Source organism: Heterocephalus glaber, unplaced genomic scaffold (assembly GCF_053883595.1).
Source record: "Heterocephalus glaber isolate CG9 unplaced genomic scaffold, H.glaber_assembly_v1.0 deba00001461, whole genome shotgun sequence".
Classification (NCBI taxonomy): Eukaryota; Metazoa; Chordata; class Mammalia; order Rodentia; family Bathyergidae; genus Heterocephalus; species Heterocephalus glaber.
In genome coordinates this window covers 13,235,829-13,250,286 of record NW_028258308.1, presented here as the reverse complement: position 1 = coordinate 13,250,286, position 14,458 = coordinate 13,235,829, and the positions used below count along the sequence as shown (strand labels likewise).

General features: G+C 33.9%; 1 pseudogene; it reads right to left on the bottom strand.

Annotated features, from left to right (window-relative positions):
- Positions 1–12,573: 12,573 nt before the first annotated feature.
- On the bottom strand, positions 12,574–13,992 carry LOC101711806 (heterogeneous nuclear ribonucleoprotein M pseudogene; annotated as a pseudogene).
- Positions 13,993–14,458: the final 466 nt, after the last annotated feature.

Here is a 14,458-nt window from a genome sequence, read left to right as displayed (position 1 = left end):
GAAATACTTCTCAAAAAATAAGTAAAAAGATCAATTTAAAGAGTAATTTTCAGAGAAAAACAGTGAAAGAAAAACTACATGTGTTCAGAGATTGAACTTAAACTTTTTCTCTCTATGTACTAGGTTCATAAGGTGTAAACTATAATTGTATTTACTTTGTTGAGTAATTCATACATATTAAAAATCATTCAGTCATCCCAACATGCTTTTGCAGTAGATATATTGCCTTTTCACTGATGAGTAAATTGAGGCACAAAAATACCAAGTAGCTCATGTGAGGTAGCATCACTGCTACGGACAGGATAGGTTGCAAACTCAAACAGTCTAACTTTAGATCCTATAATTGCAATTATTGTTATGAAAATAGTATATTACTTCAGAACACAGTTTGTGCCAAATATTGTTATAAACATTTTTTCTTTTTTTTATTAGTACATGTGTGTAGCACATAAGTTTCGCATTGCTTGTGGGAAATCAGTTTATATACATAACACATCCTAATTCCCCTTTACATTCCTTTTCCTTTCCCTTCTTCCTCCCTCCACCTGTCCCTTGACCCCTTCCTGTTTTTATTTTTTTGTGTACATATATACAATACATGATGTTTAGAGTCCTTGTGCGGCATTCCTTCATGTAAATAAGATATCACAATTCCTTTATTATTTTTTCATCTTTAACTCTTCCTTCTTCCCTCCTTCTCTCACATCTTGGTCCCTTTCCCCTTTGAAATCCATCTATCTCCCTACTTCCTATTATCTATCTTTTATTTTGTTCTTTATTTTTACTCAGAGTTTCTCATATAAGAGAAACTTAGTGAAATTATGTATGTCTGATTTGTTTTACTGAACATGATAGTCTCAAATTCCATTCATTTTTTTACAAATGACTTAAGTTTATCTTTCTTTATGGCAGAGTAGTACTCCATGGAGTGCAAATAATGTATTTTCTTTATCCATTCACCTGTTGATGGACATACAAGTCTCTTCCAAAAATTAGCTGTTATGAGTTGTGCCACTATAAACATGGATATGCATATATATCTGTTATGTGATATCTTTAATCTTTTGGCAACATACCTATAAGGGGAATACCTGAGTCAAATTGAATTTCTAATTTTAGTTTTTTGAGGAATTTCCATACTGTTTTCCATAGTGATTGTATAAGTTTACATTCTCACCAATAGTGTAGAATGGTTGCTTTTTCCCTGCAGCCTCTCCAGCATTTGTTATTGTTTTATTTCTTGCTGATGGACATTATTTCTAGGGTAATATGCAATTCCAGGGTTGTTTATTTTGTATTTCTCTAATGGTCAACAATCTTGAGCATTTATTCATGTATAAATTAGTCATTTGTACTTCTTTGAAGAGTTTATTTATTACATTAGCCCATTTTTTATTGAGTTTTTGTATTTTTGGAGTTCTGTTTTTTGAGTTGCTTTTATACTCCAGATATGAATCCTCTGTCTGAGGAATCTCTGGAAAAGAGTTTAATTTTTTTCCCATTCTGCAGGCTGTCTTTTCACTTTGTTCTTTCTTTCTTTGGCTGTGCAGAACCTTTTTAATATGATCCCATTTGTTGGTTGTTGACACTTTCCTGCGCAACTGGGGTTCTGTTCAGAATGTCCTTGCCTACACTTCTGTTTATACATATCTTTTCTTCCAGTAGGTTGAGTATTTCTGGTTTGACATTTAGTTCTTTGATCCATATTGATTCTTGGTGATCCATATGCTGAGAGAATGAATCTAGGCCTTAATTTCTCATTGTTTACAAAACCTTTCTTTTCATAAAACTCTTGTAAACTCTTTATATAATATATACTATTATCATTTCTAGTTTCAAGGTGAAAGCAAGGTTATATAAAGAGAATCAGTTCACAAAGGCAACACAGATGGCCAGTGGCAGAGTTACAATGCAAATCCAGGACTATTGGACTCTCTTTTCTTTAGGAATTTGATTTCATGATGTTTCAAAGTTGATTTAATGCAATTTTAATCCTCCTTCTACTTCTTACCTATTCAGGTTCCTTTCCAACTAAGTCTCAGATTTTTTTTCTTTTATTATTCTATTTCTTGCTCAGGCCTTGATCTTTTCATCTAATTCTAACATGGAGTCCATATTGAACATGAACTATAGGTGGGATTTCCAAAGGAATCTATTTATATATCTCTATATACACATGTATTTGAATTTCCTAAAGACAGCTAAAAATTTAACATCTGAATTTATAATTAGACTTTTCCTTCTTACACATACCTTTCTTCCTGTTTTTCCTACCTTGTATAATTGCACTGTTTTTCATCCAATTCATACAGCAGAAATATGGGCATTGCATTTCATCCTTCACCAAGTCCTTTGGGCCACTCAACTGCAACCTATTGAGTTTACTTCTTAATCATCAAGCTGTCTTTAAGACAAAGTACATCAAAGTACATATATTTATTGTGGCTAATAAGGCATTCTTAAATCTAAGATTTGTTAATTTTTCCAGCTTCACATTCACCATTGCCTCAGGCTTGAATTAAGGTGAAGGGAGCCTCCAGTACACTCCACAAGGGGTCCCAAATAACTTTGAGTGTTAATGTTCCATTGCTCTGACAAGATACTTGTGAGCAAAACAACTTAAAAGGAGGAAAGATTTATTTTGCTCATGGTTTCAGTCATTACAGTCCACGGTTTGTTGGTCCTGTTGCTCTGGGCCTGTAGTACTACAGTGAGGCTGAAGATCATGTCATAGAGCACATGGTGGAGCAAAGTTGCTCACCTCATGGCAACTGAGAAGGAAGAGAGGGAAAGCAACAGAGAGAGAAAGAGAGAGAGAGAGAGAGAGAGGCTTTTATAGCAAAACCACTTTCCCAAAATCTATTATATACTATGAAAAATGGTTTAATCCACTGATGAGGTCAGATCCAATCATCTCCCACAGGGTTACTGTTCACAATACCGCAATACGCTGGGAAGAATGTCTTCAACAAAAAAACGTTTGGAGGGCATTTGGATCCAAAAAATATGCTCAAAAATAAAAATAAATACTATTTTAAGTCACTCATTTAAAAAAAAAAACAAATGTAAAGACTTAAGGAATTGGAAAATTACACTAGAAAAAATAATGAATTTAATGTCATAGACTTCTCTCTTGACCAAAAGAAGAATAAAGCTTTCTAAAGCTAAAATTGCTCATGTATAAAATAAACCACAAAGTAAGTTATTATTTTAAAAATAATCCTTGCTGGCTGCCATCCCACGCTCCTAGGGCAGAGAAGGTGAGCCATTCCCAGAACCCAGAAGAAAGCTCCCCCGCATCCATCCCAAGCTCCTAGGGCAGAATAGGTGAGCCACGCAGGTGCCAGAAGCAACCCTCCCCCTGTGGAAATGAGAAGACAAGTAAACAAGCCTCAAAAACAGACTTCTGGATCACCTACAGCAACCCCAAAAGGAAATGAGATGGAACAAACTGATACTCAACCTCCTGGACTCTCTGAACTGGCAACAAAAGAGGATCTGGGAAAAATGAAATCCGAAATAATTACTCAGATAACAGCAAAGATTTTGCTCATGGTGCAAGACATGATTAATAAATCTAAAGAGGATACAGATAAAAAAAATAGAGGATCTGAGGAACATGATGGAATCCCAACATAGGAAACAAATGGAATCCATAAAACAGATGCAAACAGATTTCCAGGAGATTAAAAACTCCATCAAAAGTTCATCCAGCAGAATGAACCAATGTGAGGATAGAATTTCACATATAGAAGATAAGATTGCAATTAGTGACCAGGAAAAGAAAAATTGCTTTAAAATTGTAAGGGAACATGAGGAAACAATCCAGCATCTGCTAGATGATGCAAAGAAGAATAACATAAGACTGATTGGAGTCAATGAAGAAAGAGGAGAGAGTGCAGATGACATAAAAATCTATTCACAGAAGTGATGGCAGAAAACTTCCCAAGGAGGGGAAAAGAACTTCATATACAGATAAGTGAGGCATATAGGACTCCAGCTAGCCTTAATCAAAAAAAATCTACACATAAGAATATAATAGTTAGGATTCCAGAAATCCAACAGAAGAACAAAATTCTATAAGCAGTGAGAGAAAAGAAACAAATCCCATACAAAGGAAAGCCCATCAGAATCACAGCAGACATCTCAGTGCAAACCCTCAAGGCAAGAAGAGCTTGGAGTGATGTATTTCAAGCCCTAAAGGAAAACAGCCTCCAACCCAGATTGATGTACCCTGCAAAACTATCTTTCAAAATTAATGGAGAAATAAGATACTTTCATGATAAAGAGCACCTGAGGAACTTCATGAATATCAAACTGGTACTCCAAAAAATTTTAGACAATACCCTAGGAAAAGACAATGAGGATTGCAACCCCAGGAAACTCAGCAGAATAAATCCATTGGGTGTGACAAATTAAAGACAAAGGGGGAGAATCCAACAAAAAGAAAAAGTCATGACAAGGCTTTTAAAACTTTTAACTTCATCTCCCTAATGAGTGTATAACTCAGTCTTGTTATTGTACTGATTAGTATTTTTCTGATTCTAGAGTTGCACACCTTTCCTTGTGCTATACTGGCTATCTATCATCTTCTTATGTCTACTTTTTAATTGGGTTATCCATTAATGAGCTCTAAGAATTCTTTATATATCCTGGTCATAGGTTATATGCATTGTAAATATGGTCTGTTTAAGGGCTATTTTTCATTTTAACAATGTCATTTAAAGTTCTCAATTTTGATGGAATCTCATTTATCAATTTTTTTCTTCTATACATCATGTCTTTTGTATAATAGGTAATTCTTGCCTACCATGAATTCATAAACATTTTCTCACAATTTCTTCTTAAAGTTTTATACTTTTAGGCTTTCTTATTTAGGTTCATAGATTCCTTCAAGTTATTTTCTTGTATGGAAATAAAGGGTTGAAGTTAATTTTTTATATATGAATACCAGGTGTTCTAGAGCCATTTGCTGAAAACACTACCTCTTCCTCGGCTCTTGAATTGAGTTTATATTATATAAAATGGTAATGTTAAATAATCTTTCAAAACTCAGTGGACCATATATGTGAACATATATGTTCTGTTTCTAGATTCTCTGTTTTATTCAAATGATCTATATGTCTTTCCTTGCACCAACACAGCCTTGATTACTGTAGATTTAGAAGAAGTCTTAAAATTAGGTACTAAACATCTTCCAACACTGTTTTTGTTTTTAACTTTTCTAGGTCCTTTGTACTCCTACATAACTTTTAAATTTCCATATCTGATTCTTCACTTATAGCAATTATAAACAGACCTAAATGTTTATATATACCTTGTGTTTTCTAATCCTGCTAAATTCAAGTAAAAGTTCTAGGTGCTCCTAGAGATTTCTTAGTATTTTCTCTGTAGATGATCATTTCATCTACATTTAAAGATTTTGCTTCTACCTTGCCAATCCTATCCTAATTGTGTCATTTTATTGCCAGACTATTTTGGTGGGGCCTAGGTTTCAAAGTTTAATGGACAAATAAAGAGTAAGTATATCTGTCCTTGTTCCCCACCTTAAGGAAAAAAACGTTGGATCTTCTCCATTCATAGAAGGCATTCTCGCTGGAAGTACGGAGTATATGTCTTTAATCTGTTGAGAAGGTTCTGTTCTATTTCTTGTCTCCTAATAGCTTTTACCATGAACAGCTGTAGAATTTAGTCCAATACTTTTTCTCCAACTAGTGACAGGATCATATGGCTTTTTCCTTTCCTCTGTTACAATGATGACTTTTGGGGGTGGATCTTCCAATGTTGAACCAACACTGCCATCCCTATAACAAAACCACTTTCTACATACTGCCAGATCTGACTTCTAATAGTTTGTTTTGTTAAACAAATTTCTATCTATATTTATACTTTTTTCTTCTATTATCTTTATCCATTTTTAGGATTAGCACAATGTTGAGTTCCTAAAATGAGGGGAGAAGTGCTCCATCTTTTTTCTGCTTTAATTATTTGAGCTAATTTATCAGTTAAAATGTATATGAGCCTGCTATTGTCATATAGATAGGTTTTCAAGCTAGGACTATACTTTCTTTAATAGGTGCTATTCAAATTTTATATTTCCTCCAGAGTTAGTTTCATTAATTTGTCTTCCAAGGTACTTCTTAGAAGTTGTCAAATTTATTTCAAAAAAGATTTTTGTAATACGCTTTCTATATCCTTTTAAATTCTGTAAAGTCTGTGGTAATGTCTCCTAGATCTTGATATTGTAATTTAAAAAATGTATAATTGATATTGTGTAACAGGAAGAAAAGGTCTAAAGGAGCAGGGGAATTCGGAGGGGTAGGGAAAGGAAAAAGTGGAAAAGAAAAAATATGAGAAAATGAAAAAAATGGAAACAAAATCTTTGCAAATAGGGAAGGGTGGAGGGGGTGAAAGGAGGCCAAGGGAAGGGGAAAAAATAAGAACCAAGATTCTCATGTAATTGTAGAAGACCCCAGTGACGAATGTAACTGTATTTTATACCTAAAATGTACCAATAAACTTAATGAAAAAAAAAAAACTTAAAAAACTCAGACCTTCCAAATTTAAAGACCCAATCCAAAAATGGGCATCTGAAATGAACAGACATTTCTCAGACAAAGAAGTAGAAATAGCAAATAAACATATGAAAAAATGTTCAACATCACTGGTCATTCGAGAGATGCAGATGAAAATGACACTGAGATTCCACCTCACCCTGAAAGAATGGCTGCTATCATGAAATCAATCAATAACAAATGCTGGCAGGGCTGTGTGGAAAGAGTAACCGTCTTCCACTGCTGGTGGGAGTGTAGACTGGTGCAACCACTGTGGAAATCAGTATGGAGATACCTCAAAGAACTAGGACTGGAAGTCCCATTTGATCCTGCTATTCCCCTGCTGAGTATCTTCCCCAAAGAATTAAAAGAATCATACCACAGTGATTTATGTGCACCTATGTTCATAGCAGAACAATTTGTATTGGCTAAAATTTGGAACCAGCCCAAAGCCCATCAAGTGGAGACTGGATAAAGAAAATGTGGGGTTTTTTTTTTTATAAAATGGAGTACTACTCAGCCATAAAGAATGAGAAATTAGAGACATTTATAGCTAAATGGATGCACATTGAGGCCATACTCTTAAGTGAAATAAATAGGACACACGTGTAAATACAGAATTCTTTCTCTAGTGTGAGAAACTGAAAGTGTAAATAAGGACTGAAAGGTATAATAGATAATGTGAAATAGGAAGAAAAGGGCCTAAGGGGTGAGGGAAGTGGGAAGGGTAGGGGAAAGGAAAGAAGGGAATGGAATTAATATGAGAAAATGAAAAAATGGAAACAAAGTCTTTGCAAATAGGGAGGGATGGAGGGGCTGAAGGGAGGGCAGGGGAATGGAGAAAAATAAGAACCAAAAGAGATTATATAAAGGTGCAAATTTCCAAAGATGAATGTAATTAAATTGTATACATAAAATGTACCAATAAAATAAAAATTAAAAAAGAAAAAATAATAATCTTTGCTTAATACTATGTATCTGTAAATGTTCTAACACCCATTATAAATGATAACACATTTAATCCTCAATAATTCTATGCTATAGATAAGATAACTGAGGTTTAGAGAGATTAATAGGTTTCCTAAGGTTTAATTTATTTAATCTTTTTTTAAGATTTGGATAAGTAATCAATTTATGATGGCTTGACTTAACAGTGTTAGAATGGTGTAAAAAGATACACATTCAGTAGAAACCAGATTTAGTTTTTTGAACTTTGATCTTTTCCCAGTTAATGCTAGCTGGTGTGATTCTCCCTTGTGATACTGGGCAGTGGTACACAGCTACAACTCCCAGTCACGAGATCACAAGGACAAACAACTAGTACTCTACAGTGTATATGTTGCTAAGATATGATGCTTTGTAGGTTAGCTATATTAAATGTACTTCCTACTATGAGATTTTCAGTTCACAAAGTGTGTGTTGAGATATAACTCCATTGTTAAATTGGAGATCATCTGTGTTTACCATCCACATTGTCTCAGCTGATTAATACCAGAGATATGGTCTGAACCCAAGAATTCATGCTCCAGAGTACAGAGTCCTCAGAGGGACGTTAATCTGCTTCTTATGGATCTATTTTAATCAGAGAGAGCATGTATCAAAGTTCCATACATTTCTTTCCTATTTTAAACTCCTATAAATAGTATTTAATCTATTCTATTTTGTTAATCATATTACATGATGATTTTCCAAAAAAAAAAAAACCATACTACTTGACCTCTACTAAGATAATTACTCATTTAACTATAATCTTCTTGCTTAATTATTCGCAGGTAAATGCAATTAATATTGATATTTAAATTTAAGAGTAAGTATGTATCTTTTTTATTTAAATAATCTCTATATTATACTTTATTCAGTAATATATAAAGTGGGGCTAGGGATGTGGCTCAGTTATAGAGAACTTGCCTAGCATAGGAGAAGATCTGAACTACAAAATTTAAATAAATAAAATGAAAAAGATTAATCAGTCTCTGACCCTAAACTTATACACAAAATAGACAGACATTTCAGTTTTTTCTATTGTTAGAGTGTTGTATGATACATTTTCTGAAAGTGTTTATGATACATGAAAATAGACATCTGACTGATAAGATTATGAGCAATTTTTATTGCTTCTTAAATGTTTTCTCCTAACGTTTGATTTTTAACAAAAAATGTGTTACTTCTGTAATAATGCAAATAATTCTTTACTATGTTTACAATTTTTATTCATTACTCTTACAATAAAATATTCCCCAGAAAGGATTTATGTGAAAGAATTTATAAAAACACTGCTCAAAATATATGTTTATTGCCAAAACTCTTCTTACAAATAATATCAGAGTATTCGTACAAAGGACATTGTCTGCTACAGCAGGTTAAATATTTAGAGAAAAACATGTTTCTTAAGATAACTTCATATAAAATATCGAGTTTATATTTCATATTTGTGGTTTTCTACTGAATCTACTTCATTTTCACTAATGTAAAGAATATTATTTGCTTCTTATGAATATTGTGCTTTATTTTCCTCTCAATGAACACACATGTCCTCTTCTTTTCGGTTTCAAATCACAGTTAACACACAAATTGATCTTTATAAAAATTTTTAAAGAGCAAATACATGTAAAACTATTAAACTTCCCCATCAAAACCCAGCGATTTTACAGATGGTAAAGAGAACTTGGGTAAAAATTATAACTTGAAGATTGACTCTATTGTCGAATTATATATCATTTCACATAGAATATGCATTCAAATCTGTTTTCTATCAGTTATGGACTTTGTAAAGATAAGGAAAACCCGTAATAATCCAGCTTTGATTGCTTCATCAAGCTCAGTAGTTTATGACCTTGTATTTCTGCATCATTTTCCAGGAAATGCTTCTAGTACATTTCAATGGCATTTCAACAACCAATTTTCCGTTCTCAAGTGACACAAATATTTTCAGGTGATAGGAGCATCATCTACTGGATAGATAAAAACCAATGTCTCAAAATTATTTTTATATGCAACTGTATCCTTCACTTGCAACAGTCCTGGGTCTGAGATGAAAGATCTTGCAGACCATTAAGTTCCATGTATTTTTCCCTGAATCAGCACAGATTTAAAGTACAGGTGTTCCTATAATTATGATACATTGAGAAAATTATCTGTGTTCAATGGCCCTCAGACTCACACTTCCACCTCATCAGTCACATGTCAGCTTAACTCCACCCTGTGCCCTAAATCTCTGGTGTCATTAAGAAGCTGCAAACTTCAGAGGGCAGATTTGCAGCTGTGATGTTTAATACAGAACATTTCATGAAAAATGTATGAGTAGGAGATCTTTTCCCTAATATTTTCTCTGTAGCAATCTGCCAGAACCATAAGCATCTAGACATGTTTATTATATGGAGTTTTAAAGAGGCTTTCATCGCTCTTTGTGATGTGATGTTCCCTTGCTATTTCATAAACACTTTGATATTCTTTATGTAACAAAGTGCTATAACCCCAGGAACATAGCTGCTTCTTTCCAAGAAAATCTATATTTTCAGCCATAGAGGTTTCACCTTGATATAATTGTAGTCTTTAGTATACTTTCTGATTTTCTAGTTCACACTTAGTACATTCTATTTATTTAAGGGGAGAGTTATAATTTTCAATACATTTTGAATGCCCAAATAATCAAAACATCCTTGAAAAGTATGTGAAAATGTGATAATACTATAAGTCACTAGACTGCATAATGAAATAACTCTTATGTATGAAATATGTATCATTCTTGGTTGTTTTCTCTGAACACCAGGAGCTTTTAATGGTGGTCTTATTCTATCTTGTTTAGTTAATTTTTTACTTATGTATTTATAAAATTATCAATTATATTATCGTCTCTTTGGGGACAGTCAATATTTTATTAATGTCCCTTTGCAAATGCTGAGGTAAGCACTCGAATGCTTTCTTTGCTTGCTCCTTCCTTCCTTTCTACCTTCCTTCCTTCCTTCCTTCTTTCCTTCCTTCCTTCTTCCTCCCTCCCTCTATCCTTTCTTGGCACCACTCTCCCATTCTCTTTTCTTTTTTTCTTTCACTTTTCATACATTTATTCATTAACTACTTGGGAACCCCAAAGATCCTGAAACTAATTTGCACAGAGTGATTATCCTAATAATGTAATGTTTTATAAAATCTTTCTTACCTATTTATTTTCTACTGATATTTGAAATTGCTAAGCAGATCCAAATTGCTAAGCAGATCCAATATTTACAAACAATAAAAAGAAAATGTATGTTACACTTTGTAGAAAACTAGAATATGGTAAAAACAATTCATTTTTGGTACTTATCAAAAAAAACTCTCAAGTCTACTTAGTGAGAAATATAAGTTTCCAAGTTATATACAATTTCAAATTATATACAATTATAAGTAGATTCTATGATAAGTAACAATATGCAAAGATTTTGTTTTGTACTTTTTATTTGTTTTTTAAAATTTCTTGATAAACAAAGACCAGTTTTGATAGTGAGAATCTAGAATAAACAACACTTGCAGAAAAATAAAGATTATTTAGGGCAATTCCAAACCAGTTCTAATTTACTTCTTACAGCTTCTAGCAACAAAAACTTTACCCATTATTTTTAGAAATGTCTTTCTAGTTCAAAAGCGTAATGTTTTGGTGATAAATGGAGCCATACTGCTATGACTAGGAATAGTTAAAAAACAATAATTTGCAAAGAAAACTAACACCTATTGTTCTCTTTTTTTGCTATAGTGATTTTTAAGATAAAGTATTTTGGTATGATTACAGTTATAGAAGTAACAACATATATAGTGAAATACATTTTGACAATATTACAATATATTGATTCACTGTGAAAGGGTTAGATGAAGGACTGTTTGTATTGATCTATCACCTTATTGCATTTAAATTTTGGATTAAAAATTGCTAAATAAAGTGATCTTCATGTGCCTGAATTCAATCAAAATTGATGAATTGAATTACTCCTGCTGAATGTTACCATCAACATAAATAATAATACATAAGAGTAGTTAAGAATGCAGGAGTTTTTGTTTTTGTTTTGTTTTGATTTATGGTCTTATAGCTATTATTTCTTGCCATAAGCCAAATGTCACGCGCAGTATTTTTATGTGGCTCATTGTGTGGAGTCCCCTAAAGAAACTGAATGATGGAGTTTATAACCCCAGTTTTACAAGTAACAAAAATGAGATTTAGTTAGAGTTGTTTTTCTTAATACATAATTTTCTTTGTTGACAAACATGTGACCTTTGTACTTAGAATATGCATATTTGTTTTAGAACATTTAATATTTATATTTATTGCATATTTGCGGGACATTTCAGTCTTAGTTTTGAAAGTTTTGCTTATTTACTTTGGTCTACACATTATTTTTGCACCGTTTGTTTCATCTTAATTTTTTTCAGGAACTGGTATTTATTATCAAAGTTATATCTGATGTCAACAAGATGCAGCAACTGCAAAAAACATCGCCTATCTTTCAAACTCAATGAAAGCAGGCAAATGGTAATTCAAATTACAGTCAAAAGCAACTATATTTTTAAAATATCTTTACAACAAATTAAAATGGCCAACAAATTGAAATAGGTAACAAAAAAATACAAATTCATGAGTCTGGTTTCAAAGTTTTAAAAAGGCAACTGCTTAAGCCTTTCTATCAATCTGAACAGTCTCTCAGTCACTCAGCTTCATGCCATTTATTATCCTGCAGGCTCTCTCAGCTGCCTCTGACAACTCAAACTTAATCATACTACATCCCTTGGACTTCCTATTCTCCATCTTTTTGTTGGCATGGAGCACATGATCATATTCATTGAATTTGTCCTTTAGCATCTTCCGTGTAAAGTCTAGTAAGGTATTTTTCATAAATATTTGGCAGGCCTTCTTTGTTACCCCAAAAGCATGGCCTCTAGAGTCCTCCAAAGGAACTCATGAAGTTTCCTGGAAAGTTTCCTCATTCCATTTCCATGGTACTGTCAAAGCTGGCACCACCACAGCCACTCATCCATGGCCAGGCCTATATGGTCATTTCCAGTGCTGAAGGCCTGTCCACAGACTGGTCATGCCGTCTAGTCTAACACCCATGTCTGTGGATGCCATGTGCTCCAAGGTCAGGCCCATGTGCTCATGAACAGGGCCTATGTGCTTCACACCAGAGCCCATAAGCTCTGTAATTTTCACTATATGGTCAGTGGGCTCAGCCATCCACTCCAGGCCAAAGCCCAGTAACCGTACCCACGTACTTGACACCAGAGCCAGTGTACATGATGACCTGCCAGTGTGCTCAATACTGGAGGCCACATTATTGAGGCCCAGTGGGCCCATCACTAGATGCTACATCACATGTACTATACTGAGCCCATGTGGCCTATGAGGAAGGTCCTTGTGTTGGATCTTGGAGCCCAACTACATAAATGCCATATCCCAAGCCTGCACCCATATGTTCTGTGCTGGCACCCGCAGTGTAGTCAATGCTATCTTCTCAGTCCCAGGGATGGTGCCTACTTCTCCACATTCTCTCTGCTTTGAAATGATCTCTCCCCTCTTCAGTGGATTGCTTAGAATTTCATTTATGCAATTCATGTTCATCCCAGATCCAAATAGCCATAATACCTTCCAACCACCAACAAAGGGGTTTTCCATACCTCCTGTTTTATTCATTCCAAATGCTATACCTTCCATTACTATATGTGAAAGATCTAGATTTCTTATTCCAATGACTTTATTCAGGCGATTGGCATCAATATGCTGCCGTCCTGGTATGAATTCTATGTAATATCATCCAGTCAATGGAAAATTGCTGTGGATATTCAGGAGGGAAAAATATCTCCCTTTGGTAGGCTTTCTCACCCATTTTCTCATGCATTGGCCTATCAAATATTAGTTAAGCACTAAAAATAGATATAGCTTCCACAACTTCAAGAGACTATTCAAAAGTCTCAGTGGCTATTTCACTTTTCCAGTCTTTATCCTCCAAAATGTCTGCTCCTGACCACCACACCAGGCATACTAAATATTTCCTACAGTTTCTTCTAGCCAACTCTATAATCCAGATTTGTTCCAAATACCATCTTTCTATATCTTCCTATCTTTTTCCTTGCCCTCCTTCATGTTCAACATCAGGATCTTTCCTTTCAATGTTCTTCCACTCATACTATTCTTGTTTAGAACCTCAGCAGCATTTTTTTTTTCATGCTCTCTTTCATCTTCAATTCAATACTGGCACATCCCCTTGACTTCCCTTCAGCATTCATAAAGAGCTCCACTTATGTTACCTCCCCAACTTCATCTTTAACCAGGTCTTTTAAGTGACTGCCATTTCACATCAAAAGGTATGTTTGTAATGAAGGCTTAGTATCTTTTAGTTGGACTGCCATACAGCTTAAAGCCACTGCTACTCTTTTTAATGTTTTTCTCCTTCCTTTTCTCATTCTGAGTAGATTGTTTTTCATTTTTCTGGTCAGAGAAGCTCTCCTCCTTCATTTTGGGTTTTGGCACAGTTGCCTAGGCCTCCATTTTCTTCATATGTTAGTTTTGTGTGTTCCATCTAATCTTGATTCTGCTACTTCTAGCTGTCCGATATCAGTCAAGTTACTTACCTTCCTATTCATCAGAATTCTCAGGAATAGTAGGAGAATAACAGAATCTAACAATTTCAGAGTAACTGTGACAACAGGACATCCCATCTATTGTACCTAAAAAGTAGAAAGTACTCATTACATGTTAATTATTGATGTCATCGGTATTACTACTGTCATAATTGTTATCGACTTAGAGTTATTCTTTCTTTTTAAAAACATAATGATGAGTTTGTTCTCTTTGGAAATTCATTAGCTTTTCAGGAGACAATGCAAAAAAATTCAATCAAAAATATCATTTTGCTTTTAAGCAATGAATTGTAAACATTTGA